General features: G+C 55.9%; 2 long non-coding RNA genes across 2 annotated transcripts; both read right to left on the bottom strand.

Moving 5' to 3' along the window:
* Positions 1–1,786: 1,786 nt before the first annotated feature.
* On the bottom strand, positions 1,787–3,181 carry LOC134523094 (uncharacterized). The gene is made up of 3 exons (XR_010073212.1): positions 3,061–3,181; positions 2,513–2,634; positions 1,787–2,198 (listed from the first exon to the last, which is right to left on the bottom strand). It is a non-coding gene; the product is annotated as an uncharacterized LOC134523094 (long non-coding RNA).
* Positions 3,182–12,844: 9,663 nt separating this feature from the next.
* LOC134522843 (uncharacterized) lies at positions 12,845–15,694 on the bottom strand. The gene is made up of 3 exons (XR_010073146.1): positions 14,817–15,694; positions 14,248–14,425; positions 12,845–13,255 (listed from the first exon to the last, which is right to left on the bottom strand). It is a non-coding gene; the product is annotated as an uncharacterized LOC134522843 (long non-coding RNA).
* Between the last annotated feature and the right edge of the window lie 241 nt (positions 15,695–15,935).

The raw sequence follows: 15,935 nt of genomic DNA, 5'->3' as shown, positions 1-15,935 counted from the left end.
ACAGCAGAAAGAAAATCCCTCTGCCAGGGAACGGGTCTGGTTCTGGCTGGATTTCATTAAAAAAGGGGAAAAATGAAGTTATTTTCTTTCCCACCAAGGAAAGAGAGGCAGCAGGAGCCGGTGGGTCCTGTGAGCCCTTCATCCCGGCCATGGCCGTACGGATGCAGCGGGGACCGCGGAACGAGGGCATGAAACGAAGGTGGGTGAAGGGGGTGTTCAGTGAGGGACCACGACGACGACGACGATTTCGGCTCCTTTCTGCGAGTTACGCACCCGTTGCTACCCCCGCATCGATTCACCCGAACTCCCCACAGGATCCTCTCCCTGTGTTTTGTTGTACAAGACAAACGGTGAATACAAAATTACATTTTTCACCCCAGGACATCTCTATAAATGTGGAAAAAGCCTTTTCCCATAAGAGACTGAGGGTACGACCCAATCCTTTGGGATTCACGCTCCAAACCAGGTTTCCCCGGGGGGAACCTTTGCAGCCCAGCAAACTCCTCCTTGCTCTCCCCCGCCCGGAGGGTGGTTTGGAAACGGAAAGTTGAATTTCCAAGTGCGATGCCGCACCTTCCTTTCACGGCCTTCATCTAATTTTCAGGATTTTTCTCCCCCAGCTGTTCGGCAGAGGCGGGAGGGAAGGGCCCCACGGCTCCCGAGGGGCAGAGCCAGCTGGCGCAGGGGATGCCGTGCCCGGTGTGTGCCGTTGTTATCCTCAGGGCAGGTTTAGTGGCCAGGCAGCTTCTGATATCAGCACAGCGCTTCCCCCGCTCTGCTCTCCCAATTCACCCTAAAATTGCTAATTTTGCCAGAAATGAGCGTTTTCTCCGGGTGCCGCGTCGCCCTGAAATCCTTTCCTGTGGAAAAATGAGGCGTTCGTCTCTTTTTCTCTGACTCAAAGTCGATTTTCTTTTTTTTTTAATGCGACATCTTCTGTGGGAAACCACTTCAGGCCGGGTCTTGCTTGCGTCTGCATCTCGGAAGAGGGAAAAAAAAAAACCAACAAAGCCAACCACAAGCTCTGGGTTTGGGAAAGGTGAAGACTCGGGCATTTGCGATTGTGCAGAGCTCAGCCGCCTCCTCCGGCCTTCGGCGGGTGCGAGGATGCGGCTCGGTGCCAGCATCCCCGCCCTCCCCTCAGGTCCCCGCTCGCTTTGTTTGGTGGCACGGTGGCCACCAGCCCCTGGCCCTGGGGGAATTTGGGATGGAGAAGGGTCAAACACAGCTCTGCCAGGGCTCCGGCTGTGGATGCTGAGCATCCCCCTGGGGAGAGGGACGATGCCGACAGGTCTGTCGTGGCTGGCGTTGGCTGTGAAACTGCTGGAGCTTAATACGGGCTCGTCTTTCACTCTTCAGCGTCACCCTGCAAACCCTCAGGTTGTCCTTGTCCCGCAGCCGGTGCCCCGTGTGCGGGGACGGCAGCCGCCCGATACAAAACACAGAGGGAGGCGAGCATTCCCGTAATCCCGCGGCAAACACAGACCCATCGGTGTGACACAGCTGATAAACCCCTCGGGAAATACCCAATTATTAAAGCCACCAGTTGGATTTCTCTTAATAACAGCAAAGGGCTTCAACCGCACAAACACCACTGAGAAAACGTACTTTTTTCTTTATGTTTTTTTTTTTTTTAATAAATAAATCCAGGTTTCCGTCTAATTGATCACTGCTCCATGGAGCAAGACTTCGCACAAATGTGTTTCGGCGGTCGGCCGGCGTTCTCCGACTTTGCCGATGGCCCCGTCCCGCTTCCCAGTGCCGGCAGGGAAGGGTGCTGCTCCGTTCCGGGAAGGCTCAGCATCCCTGCCAGGTCCCGGCTGTTCTCCGAGGGAGCAATGCCATTTTTGGTCTCTTTTTGGCCGGGGGGGGGCGGGGGTGGAGGGGGTGGCCCTGGTGCAGGTCCCCGGGGCTGCGCTTCCCCCCCCACCGTTAAAAATAACAGCAAAATATGTTTGATTCCTGAGCCCGTGCCAGAGGTGGGACTATTTCTGGAGCGATGAGAGAGTCGGTCGGCGGTGCAGGGGGAGCTGCTGGGACACCTGTGCCATCGCTGGGGTCCCCCCCCGCCGGCTTCTTCCCGCAGCTGGGCACGGCTCGAGCATCCTGATGTCCAAAGCTCAGCCCCGCGCTGGATGAGGTCCTCCCCCGGCACCGGCACGACGGAGAGAAGCCTGCTCCCCCAACGCACCTGTTATCTGAAAACCATTAAAAAAAAAAAATAAAATAAAATTGTTGGGATATATCGAAAGGGATTAATTAGCGCTGTTGATGGAAGCCAGATCCAGAATTTGCCTTGGAAAGAAAACAAATCAGAGCCCAAAAGCGAGCACGGGGAGGGAAAGCCGTGCCGCAGCGCTGCACGCAAATGTTCCGTGTCACATTACACAGAATTAATGCCTCGGCTTGTCTGCGCAGATGAAAAGGCTTTAACCTAAAGAATCAATTAAGTTTCCTTGCAGACAGCCTAATCTAACCCAGGGGGGACTTTGGGGGGAGCGAAGCCCCTCACCTCTCCTGTTGGCAGCCGTAAATCCCTGTCTCCTTACGGCTCTGATCTTCAAAGCAGCAGGAGCCGTTTGCTGCTGCTCCAGCCAGGTGCGGAGTCGGCTCCATCCAGGTGGAAACCGCAGCCTGGAATAAAACCCACCATTTATTGCTAAGGAGATTTAGGGTAAGGAAGAGGAAACCTGTGGCCACCGTCACCTTTGTTGGCTCTGGCTGTCAGTGTCCTCTTCTGGCTGGTGCGCTTCAGCGTCACCCATCTCCTGTCTGTCCAAGTGGCTCCAACGTGGTCCATCCCACTGGCCCGCCCTGAACCCGCTCGGACCCACCCTCCTGGCCGTGTACCCAATGCTGCCTGTCCATCCATCCATCCATCCATCCATCCATCCATCCATCCATCCTTCCATCCATCCGTCCGTCCGTCCATCCATCCGTCCATCCCAACAACTCCAATCCTGACCCAACACCACCCATCCATCCATCTCTCCAGACCAGACAGGACCAACAAAACAAATGTGGTACCGTAGCCCCCTTCCCTGCATCCCGGAGGCTCACGTGTCCATTTTCCAGGCTGGAAAACACAGCTCTTCCCCCTCTGACTCAGGGTGATGGCTTGAAATATCTTCTATGATCTCAGAGAGCTGCATCCTGCACTGAAGAAGCATCTTCAGGATTGTCCGGAACCGGCCGATCCTGCAGCGCCTGTAAATTTGGCACAGGAATAAAAGGCAAGAGCATTCCCGCAGCTGAGGGATCCGGGGAACCCCAGGGAGTGGGACAGGACGGCCACCAGCAGCGGCACCCCCTGGCACTCACAGCACTTGCTCGTGGAGCAGCGGCATGTAATGAATCATGGATTTTTAATCATGGGGGGAAAAAAAATAATTTCAGCTTTGTTCCCAAATGTGCAGCTCGTCCGGAGCGTGGCACCACCCCGGGAGCTGGGGGATGCCAGGGATGCACCAGGGCTGGGTCAGGAATGACCCTGGGGCTGAGCAGGGGGCCGGAGGGGGGGTGCGGTGGGGAGCAGGGCCGGCAGCCCCCCCGGGAGCGGGACCGAATCGAGTCACCTCCACGGGCCGGCGATCACCGCCGGGCAGGACGCCATTTCTGGGCCACGGGCACAGGTCACCCAGCCTGTGGTGGCTCCCTGGGACGTGGAGGTGATGGCCGTGGCCTGGCTGGCTCTGCACACACACGTGTAACGAGATGAACAGGTCTCAGCTCAGACCCAGGAGTCTTGCACCCTTACGCGTCTCGCAGCGAGTGGCAGCGAGGTGGGGACATCCCGGATGGCAGCGAGATGGGGATATCCCCGCATCCCAGCGGTGATGCTCCTACAAAGCAGGTTTGCCTGCCCGGTGCTGGGCCCCCCAGGGCAATGACGGGGCTGCATGAGCTGGGGGTGGGAAAATGTGAATTTTGGGGTATTAAAGAGGGTGTAAAGCGGGCAGCCAGCACACCTACCCTGCCCATCCACTGCCACGGACAATGCGTGCTCTCGCCAGCAACAGCCAGGCTAAATACGCATCCAGCCTGTGCCGTGATGACAAGGGGGCGTCGCACAAAACATTCATAAATTAACAACTCGCTCAAATACCGGAGAGTTTGTCGATGAGCTAATGGATGTTCCAGTTCGTAACCGCACCGGTGCCACTCTGGGCTCGCCGTCCCTCGCTGGAAGGAGCTCAGCGTCATTTCACCCAACCCCACGTGTGATTTCTCTCCACGTAGGAGACCGATACGAAGGCAAAAGAACCCAGCTTCGACTTTAATAGAAGCAAAAATACCCCTCTGCTAATTTTATCTCTGAGGCAGGCTATTATTAACGTGTCATTATTCTTCAGAAAAATTTGATCCCGCCCGGCCCAAGACACATAAAATCTCTATAAACTCCAGCGCGTGATTTACGGCTTGGCATCAGGGGACTGAAGTAATTCAGTCCTGTCAATTTTGTTCCTATTTAAAGGCGTGCCGCAATTAATGTTTACCCGCCGCGAGACCTGCGCTCAAATGGCATCTGCCAGGTGGGGAAATCACCGTTTATCATTTGACAGAGACGAATCCATCGTAAACGCATCCCCCGGCAGAGCGGGAAAGCCCCCCTGGCACGGGCAAGGACCAAGTCCGGGAGGCGCCGGCAGCGATGCCGACAGGGACGGGCAGCTCCGGCAGCGCCTCCCACTGCCCCCAACTCCAGGGAAGGGACATTTTCAGGTTTTTTTTTCCCCAGTTTCTCCCCACGTAGGGCCCCTGGCAGCTGAGCAGCAGCGCCGAAGTGCGGGCGTGGGGTGGGCGATGTTGGGATTGCTGCTGCCTTCTCACTGTCACCTGCCTAATTGCATCGGGGACGGGGATAATGGATAACTGCTGGGGGTTTGGGCTCCCTTCGTCCTCCCCCCGCCTCTTTCTGCGATGCCAGGCCGGGGCGGTGGCGGGGAGGCTGCTGCCGCTGCTGCCGCCGAGTTAACTGGGAGCAAGAGGGACAAGGTAATTAAAGCGTGATTAGAATCAGGCTATGAGCATCTCCCGCCAGGGAATCAGCGGGGTCGCACGCCGCAGCCCCCGACCGCAACCGGCACCTCGGCTCCTCTCCTGCCCGCCCTCAGCCAAGCGGAGCAACATCCCAGGGGGGACAGGGACCTACGGGGACCCTCGCCACCACCCGTACGGGCTCCACGAGGAGGATGAAGGAAGAGCACCGGAGCCTTCCTCACTGGTCCCCGAAGCCCCAGACTCCCAAAGCCGGAGGCTCGGAGCGGCTCCTCTCCATCCCAGCCGGCAAACCAACAGCTCGAGGCTCCCCGTGCCGAGAGAAACCCATCCTTCCTCCCAGGCCATTCCTGATGATCCTGGTCCCGCCGCCGCTGCCCCGGGATGCTGCCAACCCCGCCGGCAGCGGGGCTGCCCTCACCCTGCCCCGCTCCCCCGGTGTAAATCCGCAGCGGCTCCGCTGGGCTCCCGGCACCGCTCCTGCCACAGACTTCTACTCTCAAACCTGCGTGCCTGAAAGGAGGAGCAAGGGAAGACGCAGGGGAGCAGCAGGACGATCCGTGCTCGTGTGTTATCCCCCGCAGAAGGGATATTTTCTCTTGGGATTTTTTTTTTTTTTTCATCGTAAGCAGCAGCTATTTCCCATCCTGCCAACCCCCTGGCCCAGCCGGGAGAGCTTGCCCTCATCCACCCGCTTGTCAAATCCTCACTTTAATTATGTGCCCTGCCAGAGGTCGTCTGCAATTACCCAGCTTTAATTTCCTGCAGCCACGTGTCCTCCGGAGCCTGGGAATCTCCCGGCCGGCAGCCCCGCGCTGGGCAAAGGGCCGCTCGCTGTGTCCTGCTCACACCTCTGCAGCTGGGCAGAAAATTAGCCAAGAGAAAATGTCAGGAGCTGGGCTCTTGGGATGTTTTCCCCCATCCCTCGTTAGAGCCGGCGGAGGTTCCTGCCCACGGATGCAGGGTTGGAAGCGCGAGGTTTGCAGCGGGCAACCTGCTCGCTCTTAATTAACCTGCAGATGCATCTGCATCACATCTTTTATCCGGGATGAGGCGTAATTCCCCGCTGCGTGCTGGTAGGAGCCCGTGTAAAACAAACCGCTCTGGCCACATCGGGGACTGGGAGAGAAACTGGCTGCTGCCAAGCGTGGACATGGGATTTTTACGGGATTTTTCCTCCCTTCCTCTGCAGGGAGGGACCTCCAGCTTCCCACCGCATCGCTCGTACCCCACGGCAGGCACGGAGATGATCCAACAAGCCTGACTCCCCCACTAAATATCACAGCTCGGAAAATGCAATGCCAGCTCCTGGGTTTGCCTGCGAGGAGACCGGTGGGGGGGCGCGGAAAGCAGCAGGAGAGAGAAAAATGGGGTGCCAGGGGCGACAGAGCGGGGCCGGGCGGGCACCGGAGGCAGCTCCATCCCCGCACAGGGCTCCCACCGCAGCCGGCCCCATTGCCCCGGGTGAGGGGCTGCCGGCCCCCCGAGCCCCCCCGGCGTGGCAGCGGGGCCGGGCACTTCTGCCATTTATAAGGGCCTGAAAGTGCACCAGGAGAGCCAATCAAGTTGTGCCGATTTGCATATTAATGACATCCCCTAAATAATCCACACCGCACCAAACAGAGCTGGTGATAGCTGCTGGAACACCAACAGTATAAACTGTCTATTTAAATTACTTCAATTTTGCCTGTTTTTTTTTTTTGGAAGAAAGGGCTCTAACCTGAGCCCCCCGAGTAATAGGTATTAACCCGCAGCGGTGATTAACACATGAGCTACGTTCACTGTCTCCATCATCAGCTGGGGCAGAAAATGGGAATTCCATGTACAACTTTATTGCTCAGCTTCACAATTGCCCAAAAACATGGCTTATGGGGGATGTACCGTCAAAGAAAGCCAGCCCGCCACACTCAGCCCCGGGGCACCTCTCCGGGCAGGATCGGTCCCCTCGGGGGGCCCAAAGAGCAGGCGGAGCCCGGATGGATGGGGGGCGGTGGGGTGCCCCTGCACCCACCCTCACAGCCTGTGCACATCGGGTGCTGCGCAGGGAGACCCTGCTGTGGGTATATTGAGCTGATTTAAAAAAAAAAATAAATTAAAAAAACCCACCAACTTTTATATATATATATATATTTAAATGGCTGGAAATGTAGATTGAAAATGCCGTTACAGGTAAGGCAGAGGAGAGCACCCTCCAACACTCCTGCTTAGAGAAAAGGCATTTCATAAACCGAACACCCACCCGAGAGCCAGCGGAGATGCACCGGGCGCCCTCGGGGACAGGCTCTGGCCACGCAGCATCACCACGCTGGACGTGGTGGCCTTGGGCACCGAGATGCCGCTCCCCGGGGGAGCACAGGGCTTATCAGCCACTCACCCCACCGCCACCGCGCTTCCAGAGCCCTCGTCACAAGTTGTAATTGTACTCCTGGTACCCTCAGTGGGGTTTGGGGGTTAAAACTCCACCCCAGAGCATTTGGGATGGGGTCAGCGGAGCCGGCCGGACCCGGGCTGTGGGTCCCCTGTGTCACTGCTGCACCCCATCAGCCTGGGACCACAGGGACGAGCACCCGGCCATGCCAGTGAGCCCGAGGCCAGCGCAGGGTGGCAGCCAGGCCATGCCTGTTCTGGCTCTCAAATGCATGAGGAAGGAGGATGCCGGGCAGGAAGGTCTGTCCCTGCATCCCCCCTGCAATGGGGAGCATCCCCTCTGAGAGGGAGCGCACATTTCTGCTTGTAAGCAGATTTATTTCAATCACTCCTCACCTCGCCAGACAGCCCGGGCATCACCAAGGGGATGGATATGGCACTCTCCCAAAGGACGTGGCGTGTTGTGCCATGGCCGCGGTGCCACTCTCATCTCCTGTGGCCAACGATGCACCCAACGCTGCCGAAGCGGCTGCCCCGGCACCACACCGGCGGGCGATGGTGGCTCGGCAAAGGCGTCTGGAAAGTCATCAGCCACATCGCCCCGGCCAGACCCAGCCGCGCTGCCCCCCTCCGCTCCCGGCCTGTCCCCAGACCGCAGGAAATCCTCAGCAAATTGCTGCCGGGGTTTTAGCAATAGGCCACATCGAAGGGACGCAAAGGTATTCTGAAAATAACCATCCCGGGTTATTTTTCTGGATTTTATTTATTTATTATATTTCCCGGATTATTATTCCCGGGATGGGGAAGCGGAGTCAGCAGCAGCAGCAGCGATGCTGCAGAGCGGGACGGTCCCCCCGCGTGAGCCCCCGGCCGCGTCCACGCCGGCGGAGGAAACCAGCTCTGCTGAGCTTGCAGGAACCTCAGCGTTTGCAGCCTGCTGCCTTTCCAGATTTTCCTTTAAATAGCACCAAAACCATCCCGCCCTCCCCCTGTCCTCATGGAGGCAACGACGGTTCCCCCCTCCTGCGGATGTCGTCACTATTAATTATGGACCTTAATAAATAAATCCGCCACGAGCATCACTTCCCTCCCTCCCCAGCTTCCCAGGGGCTGAACTGCGCTCCTTCCCCACGGCTCCGGGCAGCTCGGCTCCGGCTTTGGTGGGAGAAGAGCCGAGCCGAGTGATTCGGATCCCTTGCAAAGCTGGAGGGATCAACCGCCTCCCCCCTCGGCTTTGCTGGAGGGGCCGGCAATTTAATTCTCAGTAATTTAATTAGGTTTGTCTCTGCTTTATGTCCCGTGACATAGAGCCATAATGAAATTTTTTTAAATGCAGTAATTTTACACCAAAAGGTTATTCATACTCCAGCACTCACTCGGAAGAGAAAGTGAAAGGATCAGGCGTGGGCTGCTCTGGTTTTGGGTGGATTTCAGAGCTTTTTGGGCTCTGTCTTCCCCAGCCGGCAGCTCCCGTCCAAGAGCCACGAGGCAGCGGGGATGGCCCGAGCCCAGCAGCCAGGGGAGGTCCCTTCTTCTTATCCACCTATTTTTTTCACCTCCAGCTCCCTCAGAAATCACCCAGCCACGTCCACGCAATAAAAAAAAAAAATAAAAAAAAAAAACAACAGAAAGAAGAAAATTTAATAAGATTTCAAATTGCCTTCTCCTGAATTCCAATTGCTTCATATATTGTGTTCATGACAACTCCTACACTTCCCATTTTCCTCCCGTCTTCTCTTCCTATAAGACAAGTTCTTGTGCTAATGAATTCCTGATTTTTTTTTTCATTTACTAAGTGTCGCAGAGGAAATCCTCGTTATTTGTGCCTCGGTCAGGCTGGAGCAGACGCAGCCGGTCGCCGCCGCAGCGCCCGGCCCCGTGGAGTATGAAGCTCACGTACAGCCACTCCGCACGCCGCCGAGAAGGATTCAGTAATTGAAAAGACCTTATAAATCAATAGAGCTAAATTGAAAACTCGGGCAGGACTCCACATAATTCACTCGCTCGCCTGTTAAGACTTCTCTTTACTTTTTTGGGGGGAAAAAAGAAAAAAGGGTTGGTAGAGGGGAACCTGGGGTACGCCGGCTCGACGCTGCTTCCCCGGCACGGCTGGCCGGGGAGATGATGCGCGAGCAATTAATCCCACACGGAGATCATCAGAATGTCAGGCGACCTCCGATTTATTCCCGTGTCCTTGGAGGCAGGAACGCCGGCCGCGGGGCCGAGCGACCGCAGTGAGCTGCTTTTGTCGCTAGCAGGGAGCACGAACCGGCGCGGCTCTTTTGAAGCTGCCTTCAAGGAGGAACGACGGGACTGTAATTCCCGAGGGAGAAGGTAAAGCATTTGCCTGGGCATCCCAGCCCCGAGCGCTTTTCCCACGTGCCGTGGCATCCGCCGCCCCCAGCCCGGCATCTCCCCAGCCCTGACGAACCCCCAGGACCACCGGCCAGCACACGGTGCGGAGTTTTTGGACAATAATTTGCCAGCCATGGAAAACAGCGAGCTAAGGGGATTTAGGGGAAGGGGAACAAGCGGCTGGATGTAATCAGACCCAATTAGCGCATGGATCAATTAAGCAGTGGCAGAGCCCGGCGCTGGAGAGAGGGGCAGGCTGGCAGGAGGAGGAGAGGTGGTGGGATGACGGGCAGGGGACGGGGGGTGGTCCCCGAGCCCCGGCCGCGGGTGCTGCTCGCTCGGAGGAGCCCGGCGCTGACGCCTGGCTCGGCCCCCATCACTGCTTCCAGAAACTTTCACCAAGAACGGTTTAAATGAGTCGTTTATCAATGAAATGCGTGATTTCGCCGGGCAAATTAAAATCTGTCCTCTTGTTTAATTAATAGGGCAGCTTTATATTCGACAAATTAGGGAGACTCTTGATGAGCTAATTTGTTAATTAACGGAAGCCTGGAGGCTCTTGTTTCATTAGACATTGCCAAATCCTTTAATCTGACGCGTTGCTCCTCCTTCAGGACCCCCTTCTCCCTCGCACTCGGGTTCAGGCCCCGAAACAGCCCCGGCAGCGATGCTCACCGTGGGAGGGCTCCCGGCACGGCCATGGCTTCCCTGCACTGGGATTTAGGGCACCGGCTCGGCATCAGCGTATTTCTCCCTCCCCTTCCTTCAGGAGGATTTATATCCGCCGTCGAGGAAGAGCGTGAGATCCCTGCAGCCGAGCCGCCGGCTGCTGCTGCCGCCGAACAAAGTCCAAACCTGTCTCCAGGAAAGAAAGACGGGGGGGTGTCGAGGGGGGTGGAAATTAAAAAAAAAAAAAAAAAAAAAAAAAAAGAGGAAAGAAAAGCTTTTGACCCAGTTCAGAGTGAAAATTTCGCTTGCTTTATTTTTTAAGGCAAAGCTCCCTGCGCGCGGAGTTAATGAGTTGGTTGGGTTTAATAAGCAGGTTACGGTGCAGGGAGGCCGTGCTGCGGACAGGGGGGTGCAAATTAGCGATGCTGCTGCCAGCGGGTGGACGATGCCGCACTCCTCATCCCGGCAGACCCGACCACCGAGGGTCTCCGCATGCCCCAGGGGACTGGGATTGTGCCAGCGCGGGGGCGGGCTGTGCCCAGCAGTGCCCACCTCGCTGATGGCCAAACCCCACGGCTCGGAGCAGAGTCCAGCCATCGACGCCCAGACCACTGCCACAGGAGCCTTCGGGGCAAATAAACCCTCCAGGTACACCCAAGCTCCTCGGGTCAGCCCTTTCACCTCGCCCAGGGTGACAATAGGCACAGCCACCCCCAGCAACCCCATCCCACTGCTTCCAGTACAGACCAGTAGGATGGTGCTGCGGCTGGGTGTGCACCGCTGACCTGCTCCAAGCGATGCCACGGCAAGAGGAATCACACCAACCCCAGGGAGCCCCAGATCGGGGGGGATGGAACCCAGCGTGATGGAACCAGAACCTCACCGAGAGCAGGACCAGCAACACCAGTAAGAGCAGCCGTGGTGGGACGCACACCCGCGCTGACCCGTGTGGAAAACCCCATCATGCGCCTTGTGATGAGTATCTCATTACGGCTGCTCATTTATACCGCAAATCCTACTTTACGTTAAAAAAACAGCAGTGCGGGTTCCTGAGCTTGCACGATGGACCATTTTCCCCCAAACCAGATTAACCCAGAGCCCGAAGGAACAGCTCCTTCATTTATTTTTAGATACCGGTGCCTGCTGCACTAGCCGTCACGTTATCAAGTAAATATGGAAAGCCAGATGACTGCCAGCAGAGAGGCACCCAGAGACTCTGTTATCTTTGTTTTTAATAGGCTGTCAGTTCCTGGGATGTATTTGCTTTCAGCCTTTAAAAAGAAACCCCCGCTTCACTTTATACCGCAGAAGTTTGCCAAGTTTCCAGCTTTCCCTGAAACTTATTTCGCTGCAGCAGGCCCGCAATAGGCAGAGAGCGCCTCGGGAGGGGGCACAGCTCGCTCGGACCGAGAAAGCGGCAATAAAAAAGAAAATCACATTGACTGGCAAATGCCTGCTACAGTTTCCACAAATACTTGGCAAAAAAAAAAAAACCACCCCGTTGCTGTTCAAGCCAAGCCTGTTTGGGTGCCTTTCGCACAAGGACGCTGATGGTTTGCACTTTGGTACTCCAGCGCTGGCTCCTGCTGCTGGCTACCTGCCGTGGTCAACGAGGATGGGCAAGCCGGAGCTCAAGCTGGGTAAAACCACACTTGGATAGGGAGCTATTTTCATTAATCACCGATTAATTGAGGCTGGAAGGGACCTTGGACACCATCTGGCCCGAGCCCTGCTCAAAGCAGAGCCAGCCTCCCAGTACATCAGGCAGCTCAAGACCTTCTCCAGGTGAGCTCTGGGCATCTCCAAGGATGGAGATCCCACCACCGCTCTGGCCCTCATCCCAAGGGTGATCCCCCCATAGCAAAGGGGTTTTGTGTGCAGTGGAGCATCCCTCCTGCCATCTGCCTTGTGCCTTTCACTCCATGCCTCCAAGAAGAGCCTGACTCCATACTCTCTACCACCCAGCTCCCGGGGAATGACGGCATCTTCCAGAGGGAGATTTACTGCTGTGCCTGATGGAGCAGGGCACACCATCCCACAGCATCCCGCTCTTCTCCCGGGCCATTGCAGGCTGCCAAACCCAGGGAAGTCCCTCGGGCTTTTCCGCCTGCCCCGATGGGTCCATGGAAACCCCAAGCCCAGCAGCTCTGCCCCTCCATGCAGCTCAAAATGCTCCTCAAATCAAAGGGTTCGCCAAGAAATGGCTGCTCAATCCCCTTGTTTATTCAGTATAAGAATCACGTGTGTTTGGGGATAAAGTGCCGTCAGTTATTTTTCCCCTCTATTTTCTAACACTCGAGCCTCAGATCAATAAATTAATTCAAAATCATCTAACGAGCACTCAGCCTGTAATTTATTTTTCATAAGTGTTAATCCAATTCCTTCCGAATGATATGCCTTTGGGACCCTCACAAATTAAGAAGCCATTCAAGACACTTCCCCGACATTACTTAGGCAGAAAACAACATTAGACTGAAAATAATAATAATGCCAAGCTCTTTCTAAAGATGGTTTTCAGAGACCCAAAACATGTTTCATTTTTTTTGATCCTCTGCTTTCTCTATTTACTGATGCACCCTGGGGCCCATCCCCAAGCAGTTCGCTTCAGCCTTTAATAACCACTATAAAATGAGTCTTGCCAAAAGCCTTGATCTGATGCGGCTTTTACTGTGATCCAAAATAATGCTTATCGGGGGAACGGCTCCTGCATTAGCTGTCGCAGGCCCGTAAAATACACGCCGACTTCAATCCAGGGCTTTCAGCGGGTTTTAACTCCTATTTGCATCATGGTGATGACTCTCGCTTAGGTTTGGAAGGCGAAGCAGACTCCAGGAAACACGAAGAGCCGATTCCAGGCTATTTTAAGCTTAAAAACAAGAAATACCACAGCTTCTCCAAAGGCTCCAGAAGCCAAGAGCCACCCAAACTCATGGCTTTGTCGGGAAAATCAAAACTGGAATGGGAAAGGGGCAGGAGGGTGGGAGGCCAGCGCGGTTTGAGGCCACGCTTCATCCCCCTCCCTGCCCCCAGGACAGCCAGCCCCACGCAGGGCACGCTGCCAGCTCCGGCTCTGCCAATGCCCCTCTCAACCCCCTGAAGTCATTTTAATCAGAGGCATTTCTCCAGCCTCAGGCTCCAGGCACAGCCCCAGCCCGGCCGAGCTTTCCCCGGCCGAGCGCGTTTTAAGCCGCTCCCCAGTGAAACCCACACGGAGGGGCAGCAGCGAGGGATGCTCCAACGCGGGCTGGTGGCACCCAGGGCACCCCAGCTCTGTTCTCCAGGACTGTCAGGCACGGGTAACTCAGCTGACACGGGGCCAACTCCCTAATTCCTGCTGCAGTGTGACCATCGAACACTTACTAAGGCTGATGCATCTTATGGGGGGATTTCACCCTGGTCCTGCCCTGGGCACCCAGCGAGCACCCCCCTGCCAACACCGAGGGTGCATTTCATAGAATCATGGAATGGTTTGGGTTGGAAGGGACCTCAAAGCCCACCCAGTGCCACCCCCTGCCCTGGGCAGGGACACCTCCCACCAGACCAGGTTGCTCCAAGCCCCGTCCAACCTGGCCTTGAACCCCTCCAGGGATGGGGCAGCCACAGCTTCTCTGGGCAACCTGGGCCAGGGGCTCACCGCCCTCACAGCAGAGAATTTCTTCCTGAGATCTCATCTAAATCTCCGCTCTTTCAGTTTAAAACTGTTCCCCCTCATCCTATCGCTCCCCTCCCTGATAAAGATCCCTCCCCATCTCTCCTGTAGGCCCCCTTTAGGGACTGGAATTTCCCACCCTCTGCCATGGCTCCTGACATGTTTCATGCCTCAGCTGCACGGTCCTTCAGAAAAACTTCAATACTGACCCCTTAAAGCGTCTCTCTCTCTTCCCAACACGAAGAGGTACTTCTCAGAGCTGTGTCTTTTTTCCATTTAAGCGGCAGGTCGTGCTGGGAGCGCGAGAGAGGGAAACAGATGCTTTTCCCTCGTGGTTTGCATAATGCATTTCTCCTTCCACTTACTGTCTAACACCGTGCGCTTGGCCTAAAAAAGAGAGGAAAAAAAACAACCTTGCAGTAATATTTACAAGCTAATTAGGCAGAGGACTGATTTCAACATCATCAGAAAAGAGCCAGTTGGGCTGGAAGGTTTTTTACCGATTTTCCTTGGAAATTAAAACTGCAACAGGCTGCTGCTGGCTACAGCAGGGAGCTGAAGCCGTCCCCGGGGAGCTCAGAGCTGCCAGCTCTGACCCCCTGCCCACCATCACCAACCTCACTGGAAGCGCTGGGGTTTACCTCCAATCCTCTGAAATGACTGCTGAAAGAGGCAGGGGGAACAGCATCTTCTTTCCCCGCAAAAGAACAGGATTTGAATGTCTGTGCCATGGGATTAGAGAAAAATTAAAGCTATGCTTGAAAGAAATAACAATTACCTTTTCTTTATATTTAGCAGCACTCCCTTGTACAAACCCCAGCCAAAATGCCATTTCCAATAACACAACGAATTTTACAGTACATAAAACTCTGGGTGCCGAGGGGGGAGAAAACGCAGCATGGAATCGCTTGCTCCTTCCACGCGTCGCTTCGTAGCATCGCTATTTTCTGCCTTGCCAGACCTCGGCCCTGCGCCTCCGAGGCTCAGCAAGCCGCGACGGGTCCCAGGAGCGAAGGATGGAGGCATCCGAGGAGGTCTCTCCCCGCCGCCGCTGATTTACCGTGCGGCAGGCGGTGGGAGCGCTCTGTGCCAGCAGATCATCGTCCCCGCCGTCGCCCCCGTTATCCATCAGCCAGCAGCTCGCTTTTAGAGCGCCGGTCCCCTGTCACTCAGGAATTATAGATCTACCCAGCAAAGTCGCCGGGAAATAATTGTTTGTTCGCTGCTCGGCCCTCTGAAACTCAAGGAGAAAATGAGATTTCGCTTGCTTGCTTTAGATCATGGGGTTTTCTTCCCTGCTGGGCTTATTTCAAAATCCCCACTCCTCCCATTCAGCTGCCAAACAAGCGCAGGGAGCTGCCGGCGGCATTGCTGGCGGCATCACAACCAGTGCCCCAGGACCTGGGGGATCAGCCCGATGGCAGGTGGCTGCCGGCACGGCTACGGCTCTGCACCGGGAAAGGCTTCAATGAGCCCAAGGGGGAAATTCCGACCCCGCTTCGGACCAAAAGTTAAGAGATGGTGCCCACACCGAGGCGGATTTGCAGGGCCTCGCAACTTCAAACGCGGATTTAAATAGCACCTGAACAAGAAGCAGACTCCAGACAAATAGAGATGTTCCGCTGGATGCATTTAATCTCATTAACCCAGGAGCTGTTTGTGTGGTTTTGTTCCATCATCGCGGAGCGGGGAACGCAGCCGCAGCAGCGGCGATGCGCAGAAGCCGGCGGGGAAGCTGTATTCAAACACAGCCCAGATTAACCTGCCTGCTTTTACTGCCCCCCCCCCCCCCCCGCCAAAAGCAGCAAAACCACTGCAAAATAAATCACCCCGAGCAAATTAGCGTTTCTTCGGAATGAGGCGAGGAGCTCTCAGAAGGGCCGGCTCCTCGAGCAGG

This window comes from Chroicocephalus ridibundus, chromosome 13 (genome assembly GCF_963924245.1).
Source record: "Chroicocephalus ridibundus chromosome 13, bChrRid1.1, whole genome shotgun sequence".
NCBI classification, from domain to species: domain Eukaryota; kingdom Metazoa; phylum Chordata; class Aves; order Charadriiformes; family Laridae; genus Chroicocephalus; species Chroicocephalus ridibundus.
Note: the sequence above shows the minus strand (reverse complement) of the source record. Positions and strands in the feature narration are given on the sequence as shown.